Below are 18,206 nucleotides of genomic sequence, written 5' to 3' on the forward strand. Positions count from 1 at the left end.
GCCTTCTTCCAACACGTAAGAAAATTCAAATTTTAAACTGTTTCGAATACTCAAGGTCCAGTAAAAGAAAAATGGTGGCTACAAATATAAGCGGAAAATTTGGAAGAAAAGAGGTTAAGGAAAAGCCCCTGTGTTGGTTTGAATGAGAATGTCCCCCACAGTCTTGGTCATTTTACCCCAGTTGGTGGCGCTGTTTGTGATGTGTAGGAGATGCAGTCTTGCTGTAGGAAGTATGTAACTGGGGCGGGGGGGGAGGGGGGATATTGGCAGGGCGTAAGTATTGGCAGATGGGGGTATGGGCATGGACGGGAGGCAGTGGTGGGAGGGTCTGCTTCCAGAGTAAAAAGTTTCCCCTGCTTCCTGACTGTTCTCTATGCTTCCTGCTGAGTTTCATGCTCTAGCCACTATTGAAAGGGTTATCAGGAAGTCAAGCCAACTTGGAAGATCACAGGGGCAGACTTTGAGGAATGTATCTGCCAGGAAGTGAGGCTCTGCAGCACCGCAGCCTTCTACCATGATGCTTTGCCACAGACTCAGAGGCAGTGGAGCCAGCCAGCCAAGGACTGAAACTTTTCCTCCCTTTAAGTTGTGTCTCGGCTATTTTGTCACAGGGATAAGAGGCACAGGGTCTCCTTCTTGCTAGGGAAGAACACGTTCCCTAAGATCCTCTATGGCAGTGGTTCTCAACCTTCCTGACACTGCCACCCTTTAAAACAGTTCCTCGTGTTGTGGTGACCCCAATCATCAAAGTATTTTCATGGCTACTTCATGACTGTAAATGCCTGGTCTTAGGTGACCCCCCCAAACACGAAAGGGGCCATGACCCACAAGATCCGCTGCTCTAGACCGCTGGGTCAATTTAGGTAAACAGGCAGAAACCCTGAGGTGGTTTGAGTGAGAAGTGCCCAATAGATTAAGGTGGTCAAACACTTGGTTCCCAGTTGGTGGTACAGTGAGAGAGGCTTAGGAGGTGTGGCCTTGCTAGAGGAAGTATGTCACTGGGGGCGGGCTTTGAGAGTTTGAAAGCTAAAGGCATGCCCGTTTCCTCTGTTTCCTTCCTGCTTCAGGTTCACAGGAAGCCCTTAGCTTCCGGTTCCTGCTACTGTGCCTGTTGCTTGCTGCCATACCTCTGCTCCTCCAGCACGGACTCTAACCCTCTAGGAACTGTAAGTCCAAATAAACTTCCTTCTACACGTTGCCTTGGCCATGGTATTTTATTCAGCAGCAGAAAAGCCACTGATAGAATAGTGACACAGGATGAGATCATCTTATTCACAGTTCACTATATCATAGGGTGATTAGTATTGTAATGAAACACCATGACCAAAGCAACTTGAGGAGGAAAGGGTTTATTCAGCTTACACAGCACTGTTCGTCATTAAAGGAAGTCAAGACAGAAATGCAAACAGGGCAGGATCCTGGAGACAGGAGCTGATGCAGAAGCCATGGAGGGGTGCTGCTTACTGATTTGCGTCCCATGGCTTGCTCAGCCTGCTTTCTTATAGAACCCAGGACCACAGGCCCAGGGATGGCCCCACCCACAATGGTCTAGACCCTCCCCAGCAACTACCAAGTAAGAAAATGCCTTACAGCTGGATGTTATAGAAGATGGTATGGAGGCATTTTTTCAATTGAGGTTCCCTCCTTTCAGATGACTCTGTCTTGTGTCAAGTTAACACAAAACTAACCAGAAAACACTATATAAATGATATTGTGTGGGACAGGCATGGTGTGACACCTTTAATCCTAGCACTCAGGAGTCAGAGGCACATGGATCTCTGTAACTTCAAGGCTAGATGAGAAAACATATCTCAAAAGTACACACACACACACACACACACACACACACACACACACACACACACACATGCTGACATCTTGCAGAATAAATGGCCAGTTCTTTATAAAAGTCACATGAAGGGGGCTAGAGAGACTACTCAGAGGTTTAAAGCACAGGCCGTCTTCTAGAGGACCGGGATTCTGTCCCCATGGTGGACACCCACATGGTGGCTCACAACCATCTATAACTCCAGTTCTAAAAGAGTTTTCTGGCCTTATTTGGCATCAAGCACACACACAGAATAAGCAAACATCATATTTTTTTTTATTAAAAAATGTTTTTCAATCAAAAAAGGGGGGTGCATGGAGTCAACCACAACAGTGAAGTGAGGTAGTCAGTGAAGCCCAGTCGTCTGACCATGATTAAATCATCCCATGTATAAATCACTCTGTCCATAGTCCCACTGAGGGAGATCAGTAAGCCAGGTACCCCAGTTTGCTCGTCCATCCATCCATCCATCCATCCATCCATCCATCCATGGGGAACCACTGTGACTTAAAGTGCTTTGAAAGAGGAAAATGCTACCATGGCCCATCAGCAGCTGCTTCTTTTGTTAAAGATTTCATGTATGTGTCATGTATGTGAGCACACTGTCTCTGTCTTCAGACGCACCAGAAGAGGGCATCGGATCCCACCACAGATGGTTGTGAGCCACCGTGTAGATGCTGGGAATTGAACTCAGGACCTCTGGAAGAGCAGTCAGTGCCCTTAACCTCTGTGCCCTCTCTCCAGCCCCAGCAGCCCTATCTTAAACTGTCTGCTCAACGTTCTCTGAACAGGCTGACAAACTTTAAGACATTCATAGGTCGCCTGATGATCTTGTTGACTGGACAGAGGAAGCCTGGGGTTGGGGCTGAAATCTGTGTTTCTTATAAGCTCCTGGGGAAGAATACTTCTCAAATAATCAACTATTTTTCTTTCCAGTCATATTTTACCTCAGGCTTTGAGGAGGAAATATCCATCTGCCTGTGCTCTGATTCCCCAACTTTCAACACCACAGTTTTCACACAAGGCTTTCTGAGCCCCTGAAAATTGACGTGCTTGACACCACTTTCTTCTTGGATTCCATCTGATAAGCCAACACCACCTCTTCATTGAGTGAGCGTCAGCCTCACAGTCTATTGCTGGTACAGAAAATCCCCTGTGAGTGAAATCAAAGCCTTGAAATCCAGGACACTCGCTCCTCGTGATGCTACAGCACCGGATGTCATCAGCTACAGCTGTGGGCTGGGAGGCCATGGCTACTGGGAAGGTCTGCTGTTGAGTGTCTGAAATAGACTTTTTGATCAGAAGGTCCCTTCATACATTTTAAGGAAGTGAGCTAACAACTGTATCTTTCTTATTCTTTATTTTCTGACATTATAATCTAATTACCTCATTTCCTCCTTCCCTTCCTATATAACCCCCTAAGTCTTCCTATATAACCCTCCTTGCTCACTCTTGAATGGTCCCCCTTCTTTTATTGACTGTCATTACACGCATATCTGTTTACACATATATATTCCTAAATACACAGCCTGCTCAGTCTGTCTAATGTCACGTGTATGTATGTTTATCAGGGCTGACCACTCGTTATTGGATAGCCAGTGGGTGCCCTCTTTTCTGGGGAAGACTATTTCTGCTCTCAGCATTGGATAGTAAGTAGCCTGCAGTTAATCTTCCTGGGCCACCGCCCCAACCCCTCCCAATGTAGCATGTCATCCGTGTGTCATCCGTGATCGGCTCCTGTATGTGTGTCACCCGTGATCAGCTCCTGTTTGTGTGTCATCCGTGATCAGCTCCTGTATGTGTGTCATCCGTGATCGGCTCCTGTATGTGTGTCATCCGTGATCGGCTCCTGTATGTGTGTCATCCATGATCGGCTCCTGTATGTGTGTCATCCGTGATCAGCTCCTGTATTTGTGTCATCCGTGATCAGCTCCTGTTTAGTTAGCAGGTTGCTGGAGATCTGCAACCCCCTTGCGAGTGCAGCCCTAGCTCCATCTTTTATCTTCCTTTTAGCTTCAGTATTTTCTATTATTTTAAGAGTTTTATGCAACATATTTTTCAGTGGCAAATAACATCTAAGAACCAAAACAAGTAATGGTTGGGGATTGGCCTGGTCCTGCTATGCATTCAAATGCTAAATTCTGTCCTCCCATATCTGGCTGCCCCAAGAATTCCCACATAGCCTTTGTTGTGTAAACCTCACTCCCCAATTTAAAACTATAGGTTAAATAAAACTGGCCAATTACTGGGGAGAAGAGAAAGAGGCAGGGTCACAGGCAGGGACCAAGAGAAGGAGAAAGGAGAGGGAGAAGAGATCGCCATTAGACTCGATGAACCAGGAGCACATGCTCAAGTGAAACAGTCCGCCAAGACAGACTACAGGAGCGGAAGTAACCTGGAAAGACTCAAACACAAGGAATTGGGGAGCACAGTTGGGGACGTACCAGTCTAGCGTTAGAGAATTATAGTAGGGCTGACTTACCCAGTAATTGCACGAAAGCTGAATAAATCTGAGTCTCATTCATTTGAAATCTAGACAAGAATAGAAATATTCAATCAAATTGCAAGTTACAGCTTGAAGAGAGAAGATGGATTGTGGATAAAAGTTACTCAAATTGGCTGATCCAGGATTAGAGATAACGTGAAAATGTATGTAGGCTGATTTGTTCATGTTACATTTATAAAATTTAACATTAATACTCTGTTTGCTAAGGATGCCCTTAAAGTGTTTTCGGCTCTCACTAAATCTACCCTATAAGCCAATTACTTTGAAAACTGTGCTTTTCAAACCATACATTATCCCCACAGGTGACAAAGTCATCAATTTAATATATAATGGATCTTTTCCCCAGATTTTTTTTTAAAGCAAAGTCTTACTCTTGTAGCTCAGGCTAGCCTGGAATTTACTATGTAACCCAGGCTGACCTCAAACTTATAATCTTGCTGCCTCAGCTTCCTAAATGCCGGGGATTACAGGCACGTGCCAGCAAATTCAGCCAAATTAGATACTTTTTAAAAAGAAACAAGTTCATTTGTTACAGTAAAGCAATATTTATATTTATGGCATTTGTTCAAAATCACATCAGAGCATTTATTTAATATGGAGATGTGACCATTACAGTGGTCATGGACAAATTGGTCAGTTTTCTTTTTCCTTGTCTTTTTTATTGAAGTTGTATCAATTGAAGTATTATGGCTTGATGGATTTAATAATAAAAATTATGCCTTTATTTTTGTTTTTCACCTAAAATTTTTGTTGTGTTTAACGAAAGTTCTGGTCCAGAGCTGACTGGAAATAATATATTTCACCAGTTTAACCAGCGTGGTCACTGGTCTATCCCCTTTCCAGCCACCAGGTGGTGCTGCAGGACCATCTCCCTGTTACTTGCATGCTCCTTGAGAGGACGTGCTGCCGTAGAGATGTCTGGAACCAGACACAGCTCGAACTTTCCAGACTCCTTGAATGAAGCTTTCATGAGTGTACGACCCAAAGCCAGCAAGAAACTCCCTGTACACACTATTAACACATGGCTCATGATACTTCCAGCTCCCTCAGCAGCCACTCATAGGGCATACCTACGTTTAAACATCTATCGGAGCATCAAAAAAAAGAAAAAGCACAGAGTCCAAATTTTCCAGTCACAAATAGAGACTGCGGTTTGGGGGAGTCCAGCTGAAGAGCAACAACAAGTAGTTCCTCAGCCTGATACTTTCATAAATTATCAAGACCTTTTCAACAGATGCTTCCTCTAAAAAAGACGTCTGCACCAGACAGGGAAAAGAATGAAACTCGCCGATAGCCAAGTGTGACGTCACCTCCTCTATTAAAGGCTTCCAGTGGGCGCTTGGGACCAGGAGTCCCATTTTCTGCCTGTATATCTACTCTGGCCACATTTCAGGCTTGTCCAGACTCAGACTTCCACCTTGTTTGCTCAGGTAATCTTGCAACGAGGCTTGTGCGTTGAACATGGTAGGAACACGCTCTGCCAACTGTGACCTTAAAACAACGCTTTCTTCCTCAAGTGGCTTTTGTCAGAGTGTCTAATCACATTAAAGGGAAAAGAAACCAAGGCACTCCACAAAAATGCACTAAGTGGGAGACCTGTGTTGGCGAACACTTAAGGTGTCTGGAGGGAGCCCTCAGGGAAGACAAAGAGGCTCTGCCAACCCTTTGGCTACTCTCAAGTTGTATCCTCAGGAAAACTAGTCATAAAGGGAAGCCAGGCACAGCAGGGCAAATGTGAGACTCAGCACCTGGGTGGCCGAGCAGGGGGCTTGTGATTGTGAAGTTACTCTGGGCTGCACAGAGAGCCCATCTCAAAAGAAGAAAAAGTGAGAGTTCTTGCGAGTTTCTTCCTGCTGTGATCATCGGTGGGACAAGGGTGGGGGTACTCTGGCCTCTGTCTCCTGGCTACCTCCCTCACGCCTTGGCCCTGGGAATGCTCAGCCCAAGAAACCCAGACCGGCTGCTGCCCCAGGTGGATTCCAACCTTTTTTATTTTCTTTTTATTTTTTTATTTCTCCAGTTCCTGGGAGCGGGGATCGAGTTGCAGTCCTTTCCTCCCTGTCCCTCCCTCTGTGCTCAGTCACCCTCATTTGAGGTCTCAACACCATGGTTCACAATTAACTTGGGGGAAAATATCTTGAGCAAAATACAACAGGAACAGAATCCCCACATTTCTGTTCTAAATTCATTTTTACCCATTCTTGTCTCAAACTGTGGATTCAACACCTCCACCATGCTCTGTGGGAAGAAAGAAAAGCCCTCCAGTTCCCTTGGCTCTGCTGGAGGCTGGAGAGTGCTGGGCCCCTGCATAGTAGTGCATAGAGTTCTAGCTTTTTCTTTCCTCTGTATATTGGGCTCAGAGATTACACTGCGTCTCTATGTGAATACAGACGTTAGCATTTGCCAACATGTATCTGTCTTCTTTCTCATCTTTAATCAAAAGAAAAAAAGGGGGCGTTATCGATGGTGAGCAAGAGTGGGATTGAGGCGTGTGTGTGGTGGGGGTGACAACATGGCTTCTCCTTTGTCATGTCTAATTGTGATGTTTAACAGACAACCTTGCAGTTTAAGGTGACACTTAAAATAAAATTCTCTCCTGATGAAGGCTTGAGCCCTGCCACGCACTGGGAGAATCAGCAGAACCTGTAGGGTTTTATTTGGAGTTGACATTATCTGTCGTAACTTTATTTTTAATTTTTTTTCTTTTGGTCTTCACTGGAAGGAAAAAGATGCTCATTTTAAATGTTAAAGTGTACAAGTTGCTTTGTTACAATAAAATCAATGTGTACACAAAGGACCTGATGCGTCTCTGTAAGAACAAATGCTCCACAGGCCTTCCAAGTTTGACCTGCATAATGACATCATGTCCAAACTTTGTCTCCCTAACGTTGTATTTTTCTGTATGCACTTTGCAGGACGACCTCAGGGCTGTGTAGCTTGAGTAAAAAGGGATTTGAATCATGTCTTAACCTCTCTGCCACTGAGTGTGGACACAGCTTGCCAGGGACTTGTAACTTTGATTTTTATCTCAATTTGTTTTTTTGTTTTTTTAATGGGCCTTTATTTACCTATATGTCATGGATGCACCTGCTCCCAGTGTCACTGTCCTGTTGCTCTATGCCGTCTGTACGAAGGACAGCTGCTGGTGTGTCTTCACTGGCAGTGTGAACTGACCGAGAAGGTGGGCTGTCAGGGTGAGCAGCCGGGGAGGAGGTATCTGTCACAGGTGTGTAGCAGAAGCGCTCGGACGCGACTCTGAACTGCGTCGATGAGGAGCTGTCTGCCATCTGCTCAGCGCCATTGTGTGGGAGAACAGGTGTCGAGGAGCGACCAGATGTATGAGCTTTTTAATGCTGTAAAACAGAGCTAAAATGAAACGCCCCCTTCTCAGCGATGACTGGTGGACAGCCTGGTCAAATTCAAAGCTTTCTGACGTATAAAACTTTATAAATGGAACTACTCCATCAATAGGCAAAGTGTAACCTCAATCTGTCTAGACGGAGCATGTATAATTTCTACACAGGACTCTGTTTTAGTAAATTCATCACTGTATATGTCAGGAATCTGCTCCAATAAAGGAACATATAGGTTATGTTTTTGGACTGGGAAAAAAGAAGAAAAAGTTAGCCCAGGTAGGCATGCTGCTAGAGCAGTCACTGAGGGCTTACATCTTGACCTGCAAGTAGGAGGCAGAGAGATTGAGAATGGCCTGGGCTTTGAAACTCTCAAAGCCCACCTCTAGTAACACACTCCTCCCACAAGGCCATGCCACCTAATCCTTCCCCAAACGCTCCCCCAACTGGAACCAAGTATTCAAACATAGGAGCCCGAGGGGGCCATTCTCATTCAACAGTACAGAAGGTTTTGGAAAAGTATTTTACCTCCAAACTGCTTAAGTGAAAACATCTAAGCGCATGTGTGTGCATATATTTCTACAATTTACTTTCAAACAGCCAGACGAGATACTGTGGAATAATGAGTGGAGAATATGTTTCCTATAACCATTTATTCAAATGTCTCATAGGTTTGGAGTTTATGAAAGTAAAACCAAGCCCAAAGTAATTGAGGGGGGAAAAAAGCAGCCCAAGTGGGTGGTAAACCGAAGAGTAAGGGTCAGGGTTTGGCTGTATTAATAAAGTGCTTGCCTGGCGTGCACAGGGCCCCAGGTTCAATCCCCAGCAGCCATAGACTGAGTGTGACATCGCAGCACATCTGTAAGCCCAACACCAGACTGAACTATGAGACTCCATCTCAAAAAGAAACAAAATAGTGGTGTCAATGTCACTTTTATCCTCTGTTCAAAGGATGAGATGAGAGCTGTGCCCAAGCTGTGTAAAGGCACAATCTAACCTTCCAAGCTGACTGATTCAATCCAGCTTCTCTTGGCTTCCGCCAAGAATCCCATGAGCTAGCTGGAGGTGGATGTGTGGACAACCGCTGTTTCTGCAGCAGCGGAGAAACGGGAGGTGGCTCTAAGAAACCTGGCAAGAATCACTGGGTCAGATCCCAGCTCTTGATTCTAAGCAGTGAAAACTAGGGCAAGGGATACTTCAATAAAGTCCGTTGCTAAATCATTTAACAGAGAGAATCCTGCCATCCTCCTGTGTCTGCTACACAAGAACATAAGCAAATATGGGCTTAAGAGTTAGACAAGAGTTCAAATCCCAACCCTGCCACTTTTGCTATTTGGATCACATCAGTGATTCTCTGGAAACATCTTCTTATGAGAAATGTCTAGTTCTTTCATTTCTCATAGAATAATGAAAATTAGGTGGGAAAATAAACGCCCCACAGCTGCTACCATCTATGCTTCTCTACCCCAGTACTTAATAAATGGGGACACTTAGGCCACATCAGACACCCCACGGGGCGGTTTGCAGTACGGGATGGGTTATACAAATGCAGCAAACCATCCAGTTGAACTTTTCAATACTTAAAGGAAGGAATCCCAAGCATTCTTAAATTGTGGCCCCCACACATCCCTAATTACTGCTACAGCTTTAAAAAGAAAAGGGGGAAAGCAGTGAACCAGGCAGGGTGATGCATGCTTTTAGCCCCAGCTCGGGAGGGGAGACAGCAGATTTCTGTTCATTCCATCTGGTCTACAGAGTGAGTTCCAGGCCAGTCTAGGGCTACAGAGTGCGACCCTGACCCCAGAAGTAAATACATAAAAGTAAGTCACCAAGCCCAGTCCCGGATGCAGCTTGATTCCTTTTTAATGTGTACACCATCAGCCTTTCTGGGGTGCTTTTCTGATGAAAGTGGCTTCTGTTTCAAGTACCACTGTGAAGGGCTCAAACGTCTGAAATTATCAAGTGTTTCTAAGAGCCTCCTCTGCCTAATAACTAATGGCCATAGAGTAAGTGAGAAGTCATTTCTCATATTCAAAGCTAGCAGAGTTCACAAGAATCTGGGGTATGATGCCCAGATAACAAAAACCCTTTGTTGATAACATCTCTGAAGAAAGTCTCAGGGCTTCTGAAATTATTCTTAGTGGGTTAGTGTTCAAACTTGAACCCCAGGGGACACTTTCAATCCTGAGGCATAAAAAAGCATGCTGATGGTCTAGGGTGGCACTTCGGAAGGTACACCAGGAAAACCCACAAGGAGAGGGACGTGAAAACAGCTGATTCAATTTAAGTGTGCAATAAAAGAAGGCAGGTACCCTCCTGTTCCTCTCAGATGTCCACCCATGCCCTGCACTCCTCAGCCTACACCTGGGCCACCAAATTCACAACCTAGTTTTCCAACCATAGTCTTTTTTTTTCTTTATTAACGAGTATTTCTTATTTACATTTCAATTGTTATTCCCTTTCCCAGTTTCCAGGCCAACATCCCCCTAACCCTTCCCCCTTCCCTTCTATATGGGTTTTCCCCTCCCCATCCTCCCCCCATTACCACCCTCCACCCAACAATCACATTCACTGGGGGTTCAGTCTTAGCAGGACCAAGGGCTTCCCCTTCCACTGGTGCTCTTACTAGGATATTCATTGCTACCTATGGGGTCAGAGTCCAGGGTCAGTCCATGTTTAGTCTTTAGGTAGTGGCTTAGTCCCTGGAAGCTCTGGTTGCTTGGCATTGTTGTTCATATGGGGTCTCAAGCCCCTTCAAGCTCTTCCAGTCCTTTCTCTGATTCCTTCAACGGGGGTTCTATTCTCAGTTCAGTGGTTTGCTGCTGGCATTCGCCTCTGTATTTGCTGTATTCTGGCTGTGTCTCTCAGGTTCCTGTCGGCCTGCACTTCTTTGCTTCATCTATCTTGTCTAATTGGGTGGCTGTATATGTATGGGTCACATGTGGGGCAGGCTCCGAATGGGTGTTCCTTCTGCCTCTGTTTTAAACTTTGCCTCCCTATTCCCTCCCAAGGGTATTCTTGTTCCCCTTTTATTTTTTTTTTATTTTTTATTTTTTTTATTAACTTGAGTATTTCTTATATACATTTCGAGTGTTATTCCCTTTCCCGGTTTCCGGGCAAACATCCCTCTCCCCCCTCCCCTTCTTTATGGGCGTTCCCCTCCCCACCCTCCCCCCCTTGCCGCTCTCCCCCCAACAATCTAGTTCACTGGGGGTTCAGTCTTAGCAGGACCCAGGGCTTCCCCTTCCACTGGTGCTCTTACTAGGATATTTATTGCTACCTATGAGGTCAGAGTCCAGGGTCAGTCCATGTATAGTCTTTAGGTAGTGGCTTAGTCCCTGGAAGCTCTGGTTGCTTGGCATTGTTGTTCATATGGGGTCTCGAGCCCCTTCAAGCTCTTCCAGTTCTTTCTCTGATTCCTTCAACGGGGTCCTATTCTCAATTCAGTGGTTTGCTGCTGGCATACGCCTCTGTGTTTGCTGTATTCTGGCTGTGTCTCTCGGGAGAGATCTACATCCGACTCCTGTCGGCCTGCACTTCTTTGCTTCATCCATCTTGTCTAATTGGATGGCTGTATATGCATGGGCCACATGTGGGGCAGGCTCTGAATGGGTGTTCCTTCTGTGTCTGTTTTAATCTTTGCCTCTCTATTCCCTGCCAAGGGTATTCTTGTTCCCCTTTTAAAGAAGGAGTGAAGCATTCATATTTTGATCATCCGTCTTGAGTTTCATTTGTTCTAGGCATCTAGGGTAATTCAAGCATTTGGGCTAATAGCCACTTATCAATGAGTGCATACCATGTGTGTTTTTCTGTGATTGGGTTACCTCACTCAGGATGATATTTTCCAGTTCCATCCATTTGCCTATGAATTTCATAAAGTCATTGTTTTTGATAGCTGAGTAATATTCCATTGTGTAGATGTACCACATTTTCCGTATCCATTCCTCTGTTGAAGGGCATCTGGGTTCTTTCCAGCTTCTGGCTATTATAAATAAGGCTGCTATGAACATAGTGGAACATGTGTCTTTGTTGTATGCTGGGGCATCTTTTGGGTATATCCCAAGAGAGGTATAGCTGGGTCCTCAGGTAGTTCAATGTCCAATTTTCTGAGGAACCTCCAGACTGATTTCCAGAATGGTTGTACCAGTCTGCAATCCCACCAACAATGGAGGAGTGTTCCTCTTTCTCCACATCCTCACCAGCATTTGCTGTCACCTGAGTTTTTGATCTTAGCCATTCTCACTACTGTGAGGTGAAATCTCAGGGCTGTTTTGATTTGCATTTCCCTTATGGCTAAAGATGTTGAACATCTCTTTAGGTGTTTCTCAGCCATTTGGCATTCCTCAGCTCTGAATTCTTTGTTTAGCTCTGAACTCCATTTTTTAATAGGGGTATTTGTCTCCCTGCGGTCTAACTTCTTGAGTTCTTTGTATATTTTGGATATAAGCCCTCTATCTGTTGTAGGATTGGTAAAGATCTTTTCCCAATCTGTTGGTTGCCGTTTTGTCCTAACCACAGTGTCCATTGCCTTACAGAAGCTTTGCAGTTTTATGAGATCCCATTTGTCAATTCTTGATCTTAGAGCATAAGCCATTGGTGTTTTGTTCAGGAAATTTTCTCCAGTGCCCATGTGTTCGAGATGCTTCCCCACTTTTTCTTCTATTAGTTTGAATGTATCTGGTTTGATGTGGAGGCCCTTGATCCACTTGGACTTAAGCTTTGTACATGGTGATAAGAATGGATCGATCTGCATTCTTCTACGTTGACCTCCAGTTGAACCAGCACCATTTGCTGAAAAAGCTATCTTTTTTCCATTGGATGCCAACCATAGTCTTTCTCCCTCATTTGAACAGCCTCTACCTTTCCCCACGTCATCAACTCCAGTGATCCTCACTTTCGGAATCTCAGAAACAACAGTTGTGAAAGTCAAGAAAAAAAGAACTCCCAGAATAAATCAAAAGGCATAATTAAATGATTCCCCAATCCTAGATTGGAAGCTTTCGATAGAAGAGGAAAATGGACGTTTTGAACGGGTGTCTGAGTAAAGGAGTATTTAAGTGTTCTCTTATCATTCTTATACCAATGTGCATTTTTGGAAAATAAAGCTGTTGTGTTTTGAATGTGAAATTTTTCCCATAGGCTCACGTGTTTGAACACTTGGTCCCCAGCTGGTGGCACTCTTTGGGGAGGTTATGCAACCTTTAGGAGGTAGCATCTTGCTGGAATAATTGTGTCACTGGGGGAGGGCTTTCTGGTTTGTTTCTCATGTTTAATATACTTATTATTTCATACCTGCATATAGCATTTATCACAGCCATCTCATCCCCAACTCCTCCCAAATCTACCCCCATTCCTAACTTCATGACTTCATTTATTTTATAACCCACCTAATCCAGTTTGTGCCGACCTGATTACTTAGGGAAGTCAAGGTACCCATGGGAGCACGGTCGACTTATCAAGGGTTATATCCTTAAAGAAAACCAACTCTCCCTCTCAGAAGCCATTAACTGTTCCTCAGCTACTGGATGAAGGCTGATGAGCCCCTCCCTCCTTGCTCTGCTGGGATGCTGCCTGGCTTGATCTTGTGGAGGCAACCACAGCTGAGTTCCCGAGTGCAGTGGTCCTGTCCAGACCACGAGACAGCTTCACAAAGACTGTCCCTAGCAATTAGGTCTTCTCCTAACCTCTTCTGCCTCCTCTTCCAAAGATGATCCCTGAGCCTTGGTAGGAGGGGGTGTCATATGGATGTCCCACTTATGGCTAAGCGCTCCACAGACACTGTATTGATCAGTTATGAGTTTCTGCATAACCAGTGTCTACAGCACAAAGAAACTATGATGAGGACAGAGCTGCACTAACTTACAGATATGGAAAAGCAAACTTAGAGGATACTTTGCTGTGTGATCCTTTAGCAAAATAGCAGTAGTACATCCACTGTGGTACTCAGCACTAGGGACTAGGGACTTCTTAGCCATTGGTTCTTAGCCAGATTTACGGGATCAGGTACATTTCCACTTAGGCACTTAACTCCGATCAGAAAGTGTGATTACCACTGTAACATGTCACTACTGTACCCACGGCCATTATCTTGGCACACTGGTCACTATTGTAGCTCCCAGAATTCAGTTCAAGTAAAACTGTCGACTTCCCCACAACTGCCTACATTGCACCTTCTGGTACTATGAAAACTGGCCAGGGGTTGGGGATTTAGCTCAGTGGTAGAGCGCTTGCCTAGGAAGCGCAAGGCCCTGGGTTCGGTCCCCAGCTCCGAAAAAAAAGAACCAAAAAAAAAAAAAAAAAAAAAAAAGCAAGCTGGCCAGTGATTTCCCCACATCCTGCTACCAATATGATGTCTTCAGCAAATGAAGTTCTGATGGGTAACCAAGAGCAACAGTCTTTGTCTTCTTTTTTGGGTGGGAGGGTCTCTGGGACAACCCTGACCAGTAACTGAGAGGCATCCCATATTTGGCACTGGACTTTTTGTCAACTTACATAGGGGAGCTCCAGTTAAACTCTTGTATATGTAGATGTATTTGTACATTTAGGAAGCAATATTTCCAAATGGCTTTCTCAAACATCCTTAGCGTTATCCCTCCCTGGAATCCCTCAACTGCCCTACATCTCCCCACTTCAGTGCTCTTCCCCATTTAGTCCGCCCAATTGCTGTTCTTGCTCTGCTTCTTGACCTTAGACGCGCTGTGAGCCAGCCAGATTGCCACTGCCATTGCCTTCCCTACCTGCTGCTATGTCTTCCTCACCGTGATGGACACTCGGAAACTCAATAATAATAAAAAGAAAGCCTTTCTCCCTTAAGCTGTTTCTGTCATGGTATTTTATCACAGCAAAAGGAAACAAAACTAGGCTGAGAGCTAAATCCATCTTCAACAGAACAGTTAAAACTAGAACTTCGTAGCACTTTCCAGGACACACTAAGGTCACACACATACACAATTTCAGATGCATGATGGCTTTGATGGTAGAAGTACTCGGTCCAGTTTTTCTGAAACAAGAAAGATTATTGTATCCACCTAATTCAGAGGTAAGTGCATGGTCAGACTCAAAGAAAGGGGACGGTGTTTGTCATTATCTAATTACAGTAATCATCCAGGAGACCTGGGCCCAGGGGAGAGCGCAACCCAGTAAGGAAAAGGTCACTCCCCTTTTCCCCTGCAGTAAACTTCTCCCTCCCCAGTGGGCTTGGGAGCCCCATCCAACAAGCAGTATCTGCGCATGTGCTGTGGAAGAGAGGACCCTATTAGAGCTGCTTCCATGCCCTGTACAAAAACAGAGGCTCCTGTTAGCAATGTGAACCCAGTCCCATGCCAGAGGACACAGAACACCATAGGACCAATGGAGGAGTCACCAGGAATGGGTATTTAAAACCAAGTAAAAAACTAGCTCTCCTTGTCAGGGGTCTTCCAACTCTGGGACCCCTCTCAGTCTAAAACGTCTGCACTGCTTGCCAATAAACTTTGCTCTCAATTCTGTTAGAAGATAACTGAACCCTAGCCTGCCTGTAATAAACTCTAAGAAGCCTGTAATAAAACAGGAACAAGGGGGGCAGGTCACTATTAGTCCAAGACTAAAATGAGTACAAGAGCAATTCTAGAGAATACGGACTCTGAAACCTTATGTTAGGCAGGAGGGCAAAGACCTATGTCTTAAATGGACATCAGTAGACCATTATGTAGTAAATAACCACATGCAATTTATTGCATGTGCGTAAAATCCCTTTTATTCTATTAACTTCTCTGATCCACTCTAGAGAAATCTCAAATACTTTTGTTTTCCCTTCTGACTGGACATTTAAGTTCATGTTTTATTAAACGCTCAGGTTGAAAGTTGCATAAATGTCCTAAGTTACTCTCCATGCGTCTATCCCTACTGAAGTTCATAAACAGAAATGCAAATAAGCTCTCCATATAACTGCATAATTCAACTTGATGAAGATGAAATGGATTTTATAAATGAAAATACAAGTTCATTGTGGTGGTTCCGATGAGAATGGTTCCCATAGGCTCATGAATTTGAATGCTTAAGTCATCTGGCAGTGGCACTACTTGAGAAGGACTACGTGTGTCCTTGATAGAGTAGGTGTGTCTTTGTTGAATGAAGTGTGTCACGAGGGGTAGGCTTTGAGGTTTCAAAGGCCCAAGCCAGGCCCAGTGTCTTCTCCTGCTGCCTGCAAATCTGGATGTAGACCTCAGCTACTTCTCCAGCACCATGTCTGCCGTGTGCTACCAAGGTCCCTGCCATGAAGACGATGGACTATCTTTCTCAAACTGTAAACAAGCCTCATTAAATGCTTTCTTTTATAAAAGTTAACTTGGTCACAGTGTTTCTTCACAGCAATAGAACAATGACTAAGACCAAAGCATCAAACTGCAAAGCATTTTCAGGATGGAAAACTTGATGCTATGTACTTCTTGGCATTTGCATTTTTTCCCACACCAAGTCCCCAAAGCCTTCAGACTTAACACTCTAAAGCTAGTACAGATTCTAGAACATCCACAGAGAAACATTATTTACAACAGACAAAAGTACTCCATCTTCAGGTGTGTGAAAATGGGATAACACAAAGGGTCTATTTCTTGTTTTTATTTCAACATTTAAAATATTCACAAGTGGAATAATAGGTTCATTGACACCCCCATGGAAGATGTACCAAACAAAGCATACAGGCATTCCACAATTACAGAATTACACACGTTTCACTATATGCATGTTTACATTATAGTTTATCTGGAAAAAAAATGCCTTAAGGAAAAAAAAGAGATCTTTAGTGTTTCACTACATTAATTTCCATAAAATATGAACTGCAGAGAAATCCAAAAAAGATACCTAAATATAACTCAACAGTTAAGACTTTCAAGCTTTGTGGCAAGCTCTGTGCTAACATTCCTGTCCGGAACACTTACATAAACGTTCAATCCCCTCCTCCCTTTGTAGCCAGGTCAGGACACATTTTCCTCCTTGGTTTTCCCTAAGTTGCTGATTCTAAGATACTACGCAGAATAGACTGGTTATCACCAGCATCTTGACTAGGTTAATGAGGTAGTATTTCCCAAGATTTTAGGCATTTGTGACGCAAAACAAAAGAAAATACAAGTTTTTCTTTTCCAGTGATTGTGGAAATTGGCTAAAGGCTTTTACTCTAAGAGGAAAACCCATTTGGAGGCCTTGCTATGGGGCGTATTAAAGGGCAAACCTGAGAGCAGATCTAATCATTTTAGCATTACAAAATAAGATACTTATACCTCAAAATGTCAAGCCTTCTTCCTGGGAGAAAACTTACTATGATAGTGTTATCCATTCAACTAAACCTAGAACCACCTGAAGATAGGCCTCTAGGCATGTGTGGAGAACTCTTGCCTACTGCGGACAGGACCAGCTCACAGGCTAAGTCAGGTTAAATGAAAAGGAGAGGGAACTGAGCATGCAACCACTGCTCTCGGTTTCCTGGCCATGGAGCCGTGTGTCCGGATGTCTGGAGTCCTGTAGTTGTTTTTGACTCCATGCAACAATGGACTGTAACCTGGAACTGCGATTAAGAATAAACCCCTTCTCCCTTAAGCTGCTTTCATCAGGGCACTTCATCACAGCAAGAGAAAAGAAACTAAGACACTAAGGAGAAAGGCATCTGAATGCAAAATAGAAGGACTCTAGCCTTTCTTTTCGTCTGAAAAGCCCCTTTTAACCTAATTCTCCTTTTCAACACACACAAAGAAAAAGATTAGTAACTCTGGTGTAACATTAGTGAATGAATTTAGCTATCAGTCTAACAAATTATGCCAGAAAAAGCTTTCCAAGTGGAGGTTTTACTATGCTAAGCAGCCTAGGTAACAGATGACAGGTCTCTGCGGGTCTCCATGAAGCAGACAGCTGAAATGCACATACGCCCTCTGAATTCACAGCCTAGAAAATTTGTCTATTATTCCCTCCTCATCGATACCAAAACCAAAGTTTTATGTTCTAACTATCCTTTCTTTAAATGGTAAATAATTAATCAATGAAATACAACAAATTATAAGGGTAGCATCCCTCAGGAATGAGCTATGGTATATATATCTTAAACACTTAGGTTCTCTCTTTTTTTTAATATGTCAATTTGGAGTAACGCACTAAAAAGTTACCTAAAGAATGTCTGTAAGGAGGATAAGTTAACCACATGAGGCCTGACAGATTATTTTTTAAATTAAATCCTTGACAATTCCATAAAATGCTTAAGACGATGGGAATTAAACTGATTAATAAGATAGGGCAATTCTGATATGGCAGCCCTTAGTGGTAGCATTTTTCACATGTATAAACCATCCTTGTTAGTTATTATTCTACCTAGACCCATCTTACTGTTATCGCCAACATACCATGTGCATTTAGTTTCAAGAAAGTTCCTTTCACATCACAGGCTAACTCCCTTCAGTGTGATTTTTCCTTTGCAAACACTTTCCCTCAGAACACTATGCCCTTCCTTTTCACTGGAGCAATAGCCCTAACACATGTGCCTGTCTGTTTAATC

Source organism: Rattus norvegicus, chromosome 2 (assembly GCF_036323735.1).
Source record: "Rattus norvegicus strain BN/NHsdMcwi chromosome 2, GRCr8, whole genome shotgun sequence".
NCBI lineage: Eukaryota > Metazoa > Chordata > Mammalia > Rodentia > Muridae > Rattus > Rattus norvegicus.